This window comes from Vigna angularis (assembly GCF_016808095.1).
Source record: "Vigna angularis mitochondrial DNA, complete sequence".
In the NCBI taxonomy this organism is placed as follows: Eukaryota; Viridiplantae; Streptophyta; class Magnoliopsida; order Fabales; family Fabaceae; genus Vigna; species Vigna angularis.
The window spans coordinates 130,001-143,607 of NC_021092.1; the positions used below are offsets into that span (position 1 = coordinate 130,001).

The 13,607-nt window shown below is 45.2% G+C and overlaps 2 non-coding genes across 2 annotated transcripts; both read right to left on the reverse strand.

Annotated features, from left to right (window-relative positions):
* Positions 1–11,235: 11,235 nt before the first annotated feature.
* trnY-GTA lies at positions 11,236–11,318 on the reverse strand. Its single transcript has one exon. It is a non-coding gene; the product is annotated as a tRNA-Tyr (tRNA).
* Positions 11,319–11,696: 378 nt separating this feature from the next.
* On the reverse strand, positions 11,697–11,768 carry trnN-cp. The gene has a single exon. It is a non-coding gene; the product is annotated as a tRNA-Asn (tRNA).
* Positions 11,769–13,607: the final 1,839 nt, after the last annotated feature.

Below are 13,607 nucleotides of genomic sequence, written 5' to 3' on the forward strand. Positions count from 1 at the left end.
GTCTCCGGGAGAAAGAAAGCCAAAGGAGCGAAAAGCACACCATCCTAGGTAAGCAGCATCTTTGAAGCGGCATCTCACTCAATATACGCAATTCTCAGATCTGTCTTTTCCGGCCGATTCCATGCCACTCTACTTTGGACCCTCTTGCAGGAGCTCGGACTGAGTCTAGTTTAGGTCCATCCGAGGGTTTGGACGTCACTTCTTCACTTTTCTGCTTTTTGGATGGGTGCTCTCCCCCGAGTGAAGGCATAAGCCGTAGACAGTCACTAGTTTGATCGCTATGCCATTCTCGGCAACGATGTGGTGATAGCTGATCGACGAGTTGCTTCGGTCTACCTTGTTGAATCATCTACATTGATTGAGGACTCGATGTCAGAATGCATTCTTCGATACCCTGTTGTAGAAGTTTTCATCTAGTTCCTGTAGCTAGTCGTAGATGCATATTATAGCTGCTATCGGATCAGAGGTTCGGGGGATTTTTCACTTGATTATTAGAAAATATATATTCATTTCATTCCTGTTGGATCTCTTGCTTTCAAGTTCTTTTAGTTTCTATGTAACTCAATCAGGACGTAGATGTAGATACGGATAGGGGTCAACCGGGTAACCAATCCCGGTGGCTGGATGACTCCTTCACCCTTAGATCGCAAGACTAAGGCAAACGAGGCGGAACCTCGGTGGCGTGATAGGCTGGTTCTCACCAGGGTAAGTCCTATCACAAAATTGGAGTTTCTAACCTCACTCTGCTTGGTAAGGCAGAGCCCTATGTTAGTCACATAGGCACCCCCCGGTTTCTTAGTGAAACTCATCAAGGTGAGGGTGGGCTAGCTTATAGCTATTCTATAACTCAGGGATCCAGAATGGAGCAACTGGGGGTGACGCGGAAGCCACCCGGGTGGGGCTGGTAAGATATGATATCAAGCGGTCTAGAATAGAATCGAAAGCTCAAAAGGGAAGTGAAGGATCAGTTCCTCCCATGCAATGTGGCATGGCTCGCTCGTGACTCATTGAGGAAGGGGCACGGTTCGAGATTATGTGAAGGACCCTCATGCTTAACATAAATAAGAGGACAAAGTCTTCCATTGAATGGCTGGTTTACAAACCTGGGCTCAGACGTAAGTCAGGAGAGGATTTAGCCTCTTGGTGGACTACAAGTTGAAGAGTTCATAATGTTGGGAAAAAACGGATCTGCCATTCCTACTCCCCAGTTATGTCATCCCTTACCTATGATTCCATCCTAGTTTTCGCCGCCCATGGTTCCGAGAGACCAAATTTCTACATAATGAGCACCTCACCCCTTTCTTTCCTTGTAGTTGGAGTTGGGCAAGATTTCACTTGTAAATGGATTGGCTTTAGATGCGGCTCATAACCACTGCTTGTGAACAGCTTGACTCCTGCTTTCCCGGCTACAGTACAGATTGTGCCAAAGACAGCTCGCTCCTGCTCAAAAATAACACAATAAGCCAAGGCAAGGCGGCCAGTTCTAATCTAATCTAGCTATTTCAAAACAAATTCTCATCTCAGGAAGACAGATCGAACTATTACAGATAGAACAGATAGATTGGTGTAGGCTCTAAGCCAAGCCGCCTATCTCGTGTGCTATAAAATACACAACGTACTTTCCCGAGCCTTTCTCAAGCTATTATGTCTAGTCCCAGGTACAAAGAGGTGTATATATAGCGTTCTCCTTCCTGCCTCGACCCTTTCGGCTAAGAGGAAATCCGGAGCGACAAAAGCGATTCCGGTCTCCCCACCATTCATTTGAAAGGTATAAGGCACGCCATTCGGTCCTTTCTAAAGTAGTAGTAGTGGTGGCTATCTCCGAAGTCTGGGATCTATTCCAACTTTACTTAATGTAAATAGTTGATAAGATTCGTGAACCCTGTTGAGTCCACGGGAAGATCTTCTTGTTCGGATTGCTAGCTTAGCTGCCCTTTTGGATACTACAATTTTCTTTTCATTTTACAGTTTACATCCAGGCCAAGTCCTTTTCTGCCTGTGGGAAACCAAGCAATGGATTCTCCCTGTGTCAATGTTATGGGTCCAATTCTAACTCTTTCATTGCTCTCTCCAGAAGCTTCACTTGCGACCTTATGCTTTCTATCCTAAATAGAGAAAGAGGGAAATAGGTCGTCAAATCAAAAGACGAGGCTGAGCGTTAGCGATGGGTTGGGTAACGAAGGGTGAGTGTAACGATGGTGCGAAGCAGAGAAGGAAAGTCAAGGGCTTTGTGGGCTAAGGGATCTCGATATGCCCCTTTAGATAAGAGTCAGTAGGCCTAGAAGGCTCCTATGCCAAAATAAAATGCTCTACATGACTAAAGTCAAGGCGAACGGCATTAGTACAGCTGTTAAGAAGACTCTCCGATGTTGACTTTGTAAATGAATAGGCCTTTGTAACCGGTAGGTTACTTTTTACATATCATTTCTAAGGGAACTACCGTCTATTGTATAGGGCTACTATATTCATTTGTACTCGTCTACTAATGCCGGTCGGATTAGCTACATCGGATTGACTACTACCCTAGGATGATAGGACCAGTTGGAACGGCTTCTTCTCTTTCTACCTACACATCTCAGAGCTCATACACCTGCGCATCTCACTAGCGTCCTCTCTGCCCCGTAAGCATTTAGGGTCTTACTCTCTCTTCTCGGTCAGTATATTCCCCTAATCTCTCTATCATTGGCATTGGCATTGGAATAGCCAACAATAATAGGTAATGAACTCCTTGGGATCGAAAGAGAACTTTTGCTTTGGTCTCGAGGAATTGTTGAGCGAGGCTTACTTTAGAGGTGTAAGCACCGCGAGTCTCAATCCAGTCAAATTCCTGTTGGCTCATAACTGAGCGAAAGGCATAATAGATTCTTGCTCTTCTTAGCCTTGCAAATGAGGCGGTTGATAGACCCTTCCTGTCCTAGTGGTATGGTTAACATAAACTTCTGACTCTGAGGCTAGCTCTAGGACAAGCGGAGGTTCTTCTTTCTCCTCTGGGGTTAAGTCCAATACTAATGTGTATCTTTCTGCTTTATTCACTTCCTGAACAGTTTCTGTGCCCATTATGGATTGAATACCTGTATATCTTGGTAAGATTAGGGTCAACGGTTTGTGCCTGTCTATTCCATCCATCCCTTCGTGGAGTTAGGGCGTGTGATGTGTCCTTTCCGATGCCCTCGGCCGCATTTCGGAATCAAAGAGTCATGGTGCTTTAGTTGTGGGTTAGCAGGGATAAGTTGGACTGCGCTAGTAGTTAGGGTGGTAAGATGAGCACCGCGATCGAAGGGCTCACTCTATGGAAGTCCTCTCCCACTTGAAAGCTAAATAAGGACACAAATAATTGTATTCCATTCTTAGCAGAGGTTCCTTCCATCTAATCCCTCGAAGTACTTCGCTCACCTTCGAAGAGTGAAATGATCATTCAATTCAAAGCAGACTAACTAAAGGCATAGGGCAAAGGAGCTTAGAAGGGTGAGGGTGGCGGAGGGAATAAGGTATGAAATCACTTAGATAGAAGCATGTTGGATGACGGCCCCTATCGCTAATCAGAGACTGAATGGCAACAATTATGTATTCATAAATTGGGAGAAATAAGGTAATAGAAGGCTAGCTATATGCTTAACACAGCTAGTTCGAGAGCCATCGAAGTATCTAACTGCGCATTATAGCTAATCTGTCTGAGCCATCTCTTTTGAAGGTATGACACCTGCTAGGTTGACCGCGCCTCGAGGGAGACTATGGTAAGGTCGGATAGATCGAGTCTTTTGATACTCTTATTCTTAGGATTGGGCCCCTCAGTAATGAAAGCTATTGAAGAATGCCTCCCACCCGAAAGAGAAGAAGACATCGAGAAAAGAAGGGTGGCTCTCAAACTGAAACACATGTGGTAGGGTCTCTCTTTGTGAGCATACCAACCCGAGTTGGATCAATGAGGATGGTGTGATCTGACCTCTCAATCGTGGGTTTCCCCGTTCGAGGACTCCCTCGCCTTTGTCTTTCCTTTCGGCAGAGAAGAAGACGGAAAAACATAAGGGGATCTTTTTTTTTAAACTCCAAGGAGGATGGGCATGACAGAGTTTGGCAAGAATCATCCCTTCCTTTTTCAAAGACGACGAGCCGCCCACCTTCATTACCTAAGATGAAGAATTCTCACCCATGCTACGAGTCTGCGGTCAAGCGCAATCTGAGATCCCTCGTCGATAGACATGAACCAGGCGAGTCCGAATCCCTTTCTGTTTTGTTTTGTCAGCTGATCTGACGAGCTTTCATAGAAAGCCTATATCTTATAGCGCGTACAAGAAGAAGTGGTGGACAATCTTCTCTGCGCTCTTTGACCTACCATAGATCCTTAGTGGTGGACCGATCGACCTCAAGCCCTATCGTCAAAGACAGACTCTTTTAGTGCAATGAGATAGGTACTTTCAAAAAGTCAGTGGTAGGTTGTTCTCGTCAAGCAGTAAGGCGACAATCCAATCCTGAGCTTCGTCAATAGGCGTCCAATCCTGGGAAAAAAGTAGGGTAGAATCGCCGAGTCGTCTAGCCTAGTAAAAAGCAAGAGCCCCTGCCTCAACTCCACAATCACAATCATTTGTAAAGTAAAAAAGGGTGGTTTGCTCGTGCAATCTACGATAAATTCGTTCATTCACATGTTTTATTTTATCTGTTTGACTCAGAAGGAGGAGAATACGAAGCCGAAGATACAGAAAGAATCGTCTCCAGCGCACCGATGGGAGACGGGGCCCCCGCAAGGAAAAGTGCTGCTCTCATAACCGACTGTTTTGAATCTTTTTATGGATGTGATATATCTGATGTTCAATTCTGTCATAGGGGCTGCTGCACACTGATATAAATCAAATTGAATTACGTCATCCGAGTGAAAATCAGACGATTCCACAGTTTGACCTGTCTATTAATGTCACGTCCCGCCTGTGCAGACTGACCTTTCTTTCATGACACTCTCGGCCATAAGCTGTATTATGTGTTTTCGCTAGGACCGACTTCTTTCGGGGCTACTCTCCTCCCGCTAGAAATGGAATAATACATCGAGAGTCTAATCCCGTGGCCCCCTCCGGCCAAATAAGTTCATTTCGCTCTCAGCGACCGCTCTTCGTTTAGGACGGACCGCTCTTCCTCTTCGGGTCCTCCTTGACTTATCTTTCTCCGGTCGTCCCCTCCGATCATGATCTAATTACTCCCTGTGATATAGCTTATGTTCAATAGGATCGAGACTACTCTAACAAACAATTGAAAATGAGAGGCAAGCAGGAATTGAACCCACTAATGGGCCAGCGCTTGGCGTTTACTCTAGCCCGTCTTTATAGGATAGATAGACCTATTTATTCAGTTGTCTTTCCCCTTACCTTATAAGTAGATCGGTGGAGGCCCGACCCTTGGTCCGACCTTGATGCCATAGTTTGGAGGGGGGCTGAGCAGTGGGTTGGAAAGAAAGAGTTGTAGAAAGAGAGGAATCGAGATAAAGTGCACTTTCCCTTGATGTCAGTCTATTCCAACAAAGCACACAATAAGTGAGATGAGCCTGCCAGCTCCGCCTTGGCCCTATGCCTTTTGGCCAGCTCGTCTGGACTTGGCTTTGACCGGTCTGCCCCCCTCTTGCAAGGATTCGACGCCTCCACTTGATGCTTTACGCCCACGCTTCGTTCAGGCAGCGCTACTCGGATATGTCTTGCCAATCGCCAAAGCAGTGCTACTTCCAGGATTTTTTTCGGCCAAGCTCGGGAACCTTCCCTTTAGTGAAAGGCTCTATCCCGGGACGAAGAGAAAGAGGGGGGGAAGGCCAAGTACGAGATCACAGGGATCGGGCTGGAGCTTGACAAGAGCGATACAGGAAACCATACAATCGAAGGCTAGCAAGAAGAAGCAAAAAGATAGTCAAAGCTCAAGGGATTCATCACGAAGGCAAGTGCTCCAGCGGAAGCTATCAATTCAAAGGGAAGACCGGGTAGTGGTAGTTAACCGGGGGAGGGAGCAGCTCATCCGTCAGGATGGGATCCCTCTACTTCACGTTTTTGGCTTATCTTTTTCTTGCTCAGACGCTTCCCATTGTCCGTCTGGTTGATGAAATAGGGGTTCCCGGTGAAGAAGAGGAGAAAGAAGACCTCAATCGTCAAGTAAGATCATATATCCTTTCCACCCTGTCACGAACTATGATGGAACTGCCCGGCTAGCCATCTCATATGCTTAACACATGATGTTCGATTGCTTTCATAGAGCACATGACTATCTTCCAATCTAGTCTCGGTGGATGCTTTGCTACACACCCCTTTACTGGGACTGTCTTTGGCAAAGCCCGGTGATTGTATAATGGATACAGCTCATTGAGAAGAAGGCTTTCCCTCTTTCCTGTCCGGCCAAGTTTGAACTTCGATCGCTGTAAACTCATGCTTTCAGGCTTGCGTGCTTGTTCGAAACTCTTGATCTTCTCTCTAATCCCCATGCCATGATAGGAAAAATGGACCTAAATAGTAAGAAAACCCTGGAACAACGGAAAGGCTTCTCCCAAGGGATATGGTCCCATAGCGTCTATCAGAGTCTGTTGATTGCCTTTTTATCTTTCTCCTCCTTCCCCTTCCATTCTATATCAGCTAGCTGGAAAAAGGGCTGTCCCGATGTGACTTGTCATCCTTGATGGCGGTCTTCTAACTCTTATGGCTACTCCATGCGGCTAGCGCCTTCCCATCCGAGTGACATAAGCCTTCCCCTGCAGTTTTATTCCGCTTGAAAAAAAAAGCATTTCTTATCCATCGCTCGTAGGGGTACTACTTCTCTCCTACTATCAAACCATATCGAAAAAGGAAGTCTTTCTAGCACTGATATGGCTCATGCTCCATAGCCTACTGAATTAACCATGCTCTCGTTCGTGCCCCATGTCTTCCATAAGTAAGTAAATGGCTCATAAGACAAGCAAGAATTCAAGCATCATTTCCAGGCACGTGTCAAATAATAAGGGACGGTCGGGATCGGTCTTTGTGCCTATGGGAATAAAGAACCTGGCCTTCGGGCAATTCATGTCTTTCTTTGATTTAGTACTACTTTAGTTTTGAAAAGGAAGATATTTTCTTTCCCTGCAGTGCTATAGTGCGCTTGGACTCTATCTCCGCTCCGCTGTCTGGCTTTCATGAAGAAAGATTGAAAGCGTCCTTATGTCAAAGATGTTCGTGTACTTTAGAAATAGGACTGCTCTTTCTAGGACTGTTAGCCCTGGTCTCTAGCCACCTAGAACTACCAGAGACTCGATCCACCTCAGGAACATTCAAAAGACTAAACTGGAACTCACTTATTGTCTCATGCCACCTCGGAAGATAAGACATATTCTCAGACAGAAAAGAAAGGACTTACCACTTGGCCACAAAAAGAAGCCGGAGTCTGAGCTAGTAGCTAGCCCCAGGTATAGAACTGGAGTTCTCTATCAGGGAATTCCAGGAGTGAAATAGCAGGATTTTTTTTTTCATTGGATAGTGGTGCTACATGGAGTTAGGAAAAAGAGGATCTCATGTGGAAGAAGGGCTAGACTGAAAGAAGATCTAAATAAGACAGGATTGTGACCTAATAAGCTAAAAATTCCGGACTCTACTATAAGAAGTAAGCAAGCGCTACGCCCCTTGAAAGCGAAAGCGAGGAAAGGCTAATTGCGAAGAATCCTGTTATCGAATTAGCTCTTGCTGCGCCTTGTTCTCGAAGAAGCTCTTTTAAACAGGAAAATAGCGTATCGTATAGGATATAGGAATGGAAAGGTATCGATTGCGGGCGGCTTTGAACCGGAGAGTTCTAAGGATCGTTGCGTAGGCCTCTTATCTTTGCGGGTGGATGCCCATGGAAAGCTGTTAAAGCAACTGACACCGGTTAATCAATAGTAGTGAGATCCACATCCCTGTCCCCTTCTTGAACAACCTATTCTGTGCGTGGAAGAAAAAGTTGTTTTGCTATAGCACCAAGTTTGATCCTGCAATGATCACCATTTACGCCGCACATAATCGTCTTCTAACTGTTAGGAATCTTTCTTCCCATCGGGGAGATCGATCAATTTCAATTTATCATGCCAGCCCATGAGGGATAAAATCATTCTTAGTTTTGCCGCTAGTGAAGAACAACATTTCTCGAAATAGAGGCGACCGAAGGGAGGGAAAAGGTCTTCATTGATTTCGCCCATAGGTGGGATCTCAATTCCTCCTTTTTGACATGCCACTTCCAGGGAAATGCTATTTGCTAGTTTTCCCAGAGGAAACGATCGGCCCATCGATACCGTATGGAAACAGGAACAAGAGAAGAACGAAGCCCTACATCGCTGTCTTCCGGGGTATTGAGAATGTGGTATTGCTTCGCGCGGTCTCAGTCTCAGTAGGTTGCTAGCTTCCTTGCTCCGATATGAGTTGATAAGTATCCGGGGAAGTCCCCTATAAGGCTAGTCCCGTTCCACTCTTCTCTCAATGTAAGTGCTTGGGGATCGGGTACAGCGAGATAACTTTTCAGCTTGTTAGTCTGCTATGCATGAAAGCAAGGAGGAGTTTTTCTTGAATTCCTCGGCGGTATGTGATCAATTTGTATACAAGGTCTCACATGTAGAGATGCCCTACCCATAGAGGAAGGAGTTGGTAGCAGACAAGTCATTCAGCAATGAAACTTCCATGGCGTAAATAAATGGATCTTTCACGAATCTGTCTAGAGAGATCTATATTGCATAGATAGATAAGGTGCCTATCTCTACACGTCCACAATGAGATCAATCAGAAAAGCAAAGAAGGAGCTTTCTTGGAAAGCCTTGGTATGGTCCACTCGATGAGTATCCCTGGAATTGACCTTCCAAATTGTAAAGAGAAGGTCTTACTCCCTACCGTTGAATGCGTGTGGTCAACTGTGTAATCGAGGAAGCCAACATTGACTGACTTTCATGGTTAAGATTCGAAAGAAGAAAGAGTTTGGGATGAAAGTCCGAGCTTTGCTATCAATATTTCGTAGTTATACCGTTGATACTCTTCTTTGAATAACTGACCGACGGCGGAATGGTAAGCTTCCTCGTTCGCTTTCGCGGGTCAAAGAAGATAAATATGTAACATAACGGAAATGAAAGCTAAAATAGCAACATGAGATAGGAGAGAGTTGACCCAGGCAACGCCAATCTCGATTCAACTACATACAGTTGGTGTAAGGGGAGAACAGCTGTTGAGGAGTCAAATCTTTCTAAGGAATCTCCTTTTAACACAGACACCATTATGAACAATTCGTTCACTTTGCTTTGGCTTGATGGAAGTCACAGTATTCCTCAAGCTTTGTTCCTATGGCTTTCGATTCTGGATTCGGAACAGGTTTGAGAAGTCCTTTGCTAGATGCTATCTTGTATACCACGCCCGGCGGCATGCCTAGCTCTGTGTAGGGCCGTTTGTCCAACCGAAGAGGTTGTTGAGCATTGATATTGGAGACTTCGTTACCCTTGGTTTGTGAAGTCTGAGCATTGTAATTCCTGGAGTTCTTGTTACTCCTATACCTGTTTGAGGTGTTAGAGGACTTGTCTTGGAATACGCCTGATTGGATTCCATCCTCAATTCTCTACCCGATCTCTATGAGAGCTTTGAAGTCGGGTAGGTATTGGGCATACATATGCTTTTGAGACTCTGGCTATAGGTTTTTCACTATCATTTCCAGTGGCCCCCCTCTCCCCAGCCCCAGGGGTCTGGTTGTAATTTGGGATGCCCTTTTCCTCCATCTGGTAATGTACTCAGAGAAGGTCTCGTTAGGTTGCAGCTTGGTGCTTTCTAAGTCACGCTTGGTTACATCTACCTCGATGTTGTCACTATCCTTATTGTTGAACTCATTGCATATGTCCTCCCAATTTCTTGAACTTGTCATCCAGGGAGAGGAACCATCTTAAGGCAGCGCCGGTCAGTGTCCTTTGGAACAACTGAGCAAGGGTTTCTTCTAAACGCAGGGAATCATACGCCCGCCTATCTCCTGGGCACCCGTATCCACCAGGCATTGGAATAATAATAAAATTTTCCCCTTTTATTTCGTTCGAGATGCTTTTTCATAGCATAGTAATTCGTCTTGTAAGAGCAGGTTGAAGCTACTTATTTATATAAACTTAGATTGAGTAGCTAAGCGCTAAATCATTTGACAATGCCGATCTAATATGTAAATAGTTCCTAAATCAATAGGAAAGTAGCCCAAGGGTCGTAGAGTCGTAGATTGTCGGGTCGGATTACGGGGCGGTAACAAGACTCAACAAGTAAGGAAGGGGAAGTACTTGAAGGGAAGAGTTTACAAGAGGAAGGCCCATGCTTTTTCATCCCAAGCCAAAACAAAAGCTATTTCGGGAGATCTTCGGCGTCATCCTCTTCATTTGAATGAATAGGGTCCCTCCCGCGCCCCAAACAAAGGCAATTCTATCTTTCTCCATAGCCCGTAGCTGGCATAGCAGCAGCATTCTCGAAATCGGGTAACTCGTTCTATTCAACCTAGCAAGATTCTCTCAATAAATCGGTAGCTCACTCACTAATAGAATCAAGGAAGACATCCTAGTTCACTGGAAAGCCTCGGAAGAGCTCGTCCTTTGATTCGAATCTCCGATCTGTGACTGCTAGAATGAAGGCTGATGACAAGGATGGGAAGCTAACAATGCTGCTTCCTTCTTTTTGAAGAAGGGTAGCTCGAATGCCAAAGTCAGAAGTAAAGGACCATATGGCAGATCCATCATCCATACTAGCAAGAATCTCTGCTGATACCCATACCACGCCCAGAGGCAGTTAGCTTCTTTATATTTAGTAGCCCCTTATCTGGCAGTACGTATTGAAGAAGTCGTTCCCCATCAGTGTAATCAGAATCCCATATCAGTCATCAAAGATGAAGAATGAAGTTAGCTACTGATCAGATATGGAATATGGATGATAGCATCCTTGTGAGTTAGTTACAAGACTGACAGCAAGCATATCCCCGGACATTAGCGCCTAAGAACGAGCATTTTCAAGCAATCCATTCAGCTGGAAAACTGTGCCGACCCACTCTTTCACTAAGAGGGTATGGATCGAATAATTCGCAAGCCCCGTGCTACCGGCTGGAGCCAATATGCTGACGTTATCTTTATATCAATATCAATCTCCCGCACCTATCGGTACAGCATCCTCAAACCTTAGAAAAGATCCAATTACTACTAATACTAATGGGCTTTACTCAAGCTAAGCTATAGGATTGATTTCTCCCCCTTTCTCTTCGAAGAAGTCTACAACAAACAAGTGGGAGAGGCAGGATTCGAACCTACGTAGAAAAACTTCAACAGATTTACAGTCTGTCGCTTTTGACCACTCGGCCACTCTCCCCTTCCCGGGCCGAGGCCCCCCTCCATCAATGGGTTCTAAGAAGGAGGGATAAAAACCTGAAATAAAGCTTATTGATTTGATTGAAGGGAACTAAGACTATTTTTTAGCTTAGCTAGCGTTCCGCTAGTCAGTTCATAACAATCTCTGTACAAAGGGCAAAGCTTCTACGACAGCTCCCCCCTAGTCGCTTCTGGCGAAGCTGCGAGTTCATGAGCAAGTGAATTGAACGAACCAAGTTCCTAAACTAAAAAAGGGAGTAAGAAATAGAAAAAAAAGAAACAATAAACTTCCCACTTTGGATGTCCCACGATTCTGCTAGTTTAGAAACTAAGGGGAAGGACAGGGGTCGCTAGGTCAGAAAAGCTATAACTCAAAATTCTCCCCAAGTAGGATTTGAACCTACGACCAGTCAGTTAACAGCCGACCGCTCTACCACTGAGCTACTGAGGAACAACGGACTTAAGTTAAGGAAGCCGACTCTCGTTCTTTGGACACCAACCTATGACCGAACAAAAAAGGGTTCGTCACTATTTTTCACATACACCGACCGGGATAAAAGGTTACGATAGCAAGCCCCTCCTCGGCCGGAGAGCCTCCAGGACAAGGGGGCGGCGGTCAACCATCCACTCTCGAGATTCATCTTGATCAATCGATCTCCGCGTCCTGCCAGTTCGCTAAGTAGACTCACTCTCCCGAGGGGCAACAATGGAACTCTTCCTGCCAAAAACAAGGGACCTACTTCTCATCCTAGGAGTTAGCAGGTATGATTGCCTCTCTGTCTGTCTCTCCGAGTTTCTACTACTAATGAATAAGTAGCACTTCTGCTATTCAATCATAGAATCGATTCCGATCAAGCTGAAAGATGAAAGAAAAAAGCCCTATCTATATAGATTTCTTATTGATTAGTAAGCTAGCGCCCTGCAATCAAAAAAAAGCGCTAACGAGCCAGAAAAGGCCCCTTACTATACTATAGTAGTTAGTCAAACAAAGGAAAAATATCTGGGCAAAGACATACGCTCAACTCAACCAGAAAGCGACTACGTTCCTCGGCAGACAAATAGGTAGAACAACATCCTATAATTGAAGAAAAAAGCACTACTTAAACCTTTCATTGAAATTCTTATTATGATTCCATTAGTTGATATGGAATCGCTCAAAGTAAGAGCAAAAGTAATAATAAAATAACATAAAAAAAGGGCTCTTGAATCGGTTTCGGTTGGCTTGGTTTCTTCATACAGCTGGGAAAAAAGACAGATCCTTCACTCTTTCTTTTGGACTTGATCCTCCCCGATTGAAAGCTACTTGAGCTTGCCTATTGGTCAAGTGGCCTGAAGCTCATCTAAGGATGTCAGTCATAGTTGCTTTCGCCCTTGGCCTGAAACTTCAACCTGCCATAAAAAAGTGGCATGATTCTAATTGCCCGATCCTATGGTTTAGAGGTGGAACGCGGATCCTGCTCCCATGTGGTACGATCCGGCTTATACTTGTACTGATAGCACGGGTACTTTGCTTCCTTGTTGGCTTGGGGCAAATCCCTTCCCTACACTGAACGGAAGGTCGGTACTAGGAATCTATCAAAAATATCTGGTCCGGGGAGCTATCTCACGAACTGAACTTCTGAATATTAGCTTTGCAACTACGTGCTTCGAACCTTTCCTGGGATTGTTGTGCCTGCTTGTCCTCATCGAATTGGAGAACTTTTTGGTACGCCCCTTCCTCTCTTCTTTTCGAAAAGTCAGACTCTGCTCAGGGAGTAATCTTAGATCGATCGGGTCGTGCCCCCCCTTCCATCACCCTCGGCTCGGGGGAGGAATCATTCCATTCAGCAGTCCTACGTGGGTCAGTGAATGTCTTTTATGAAAGGATTAGACGGTGACAACTAGTGCTGTGAACAATCCCTATCATCAAATCTCTGAGCTCAGGAAGTCAGGTTAAGACGTCGACTTATACAGGGTCTTGCCCGAGGAGATGAAAAAGAATTCCTGTCTTTAGAAGTCAATCCCACTAAACTACACTTGTACGCTTGACATGAAAAGTAGAGGCAAGCGGAGTCAAAGGCCTAACCTCAACAGGATAGAGGCTGCTCCTGGAAGCGGAATAAGAAGTCCAGTATTGAACGGCAGGACTTGAAGCAGACCGGACACTCTCGCCTCACATGCTAATCTTCCGGTCCGCTGATCTACTGCATCGGAGAGCGTATCGCCTTACTATGAATTCTCTGACCCAGACTTGGTATCCATGTTAGGAAGTCAAAAACGCTCCTTGCCGCTGCACTAATTTCGTTCATCA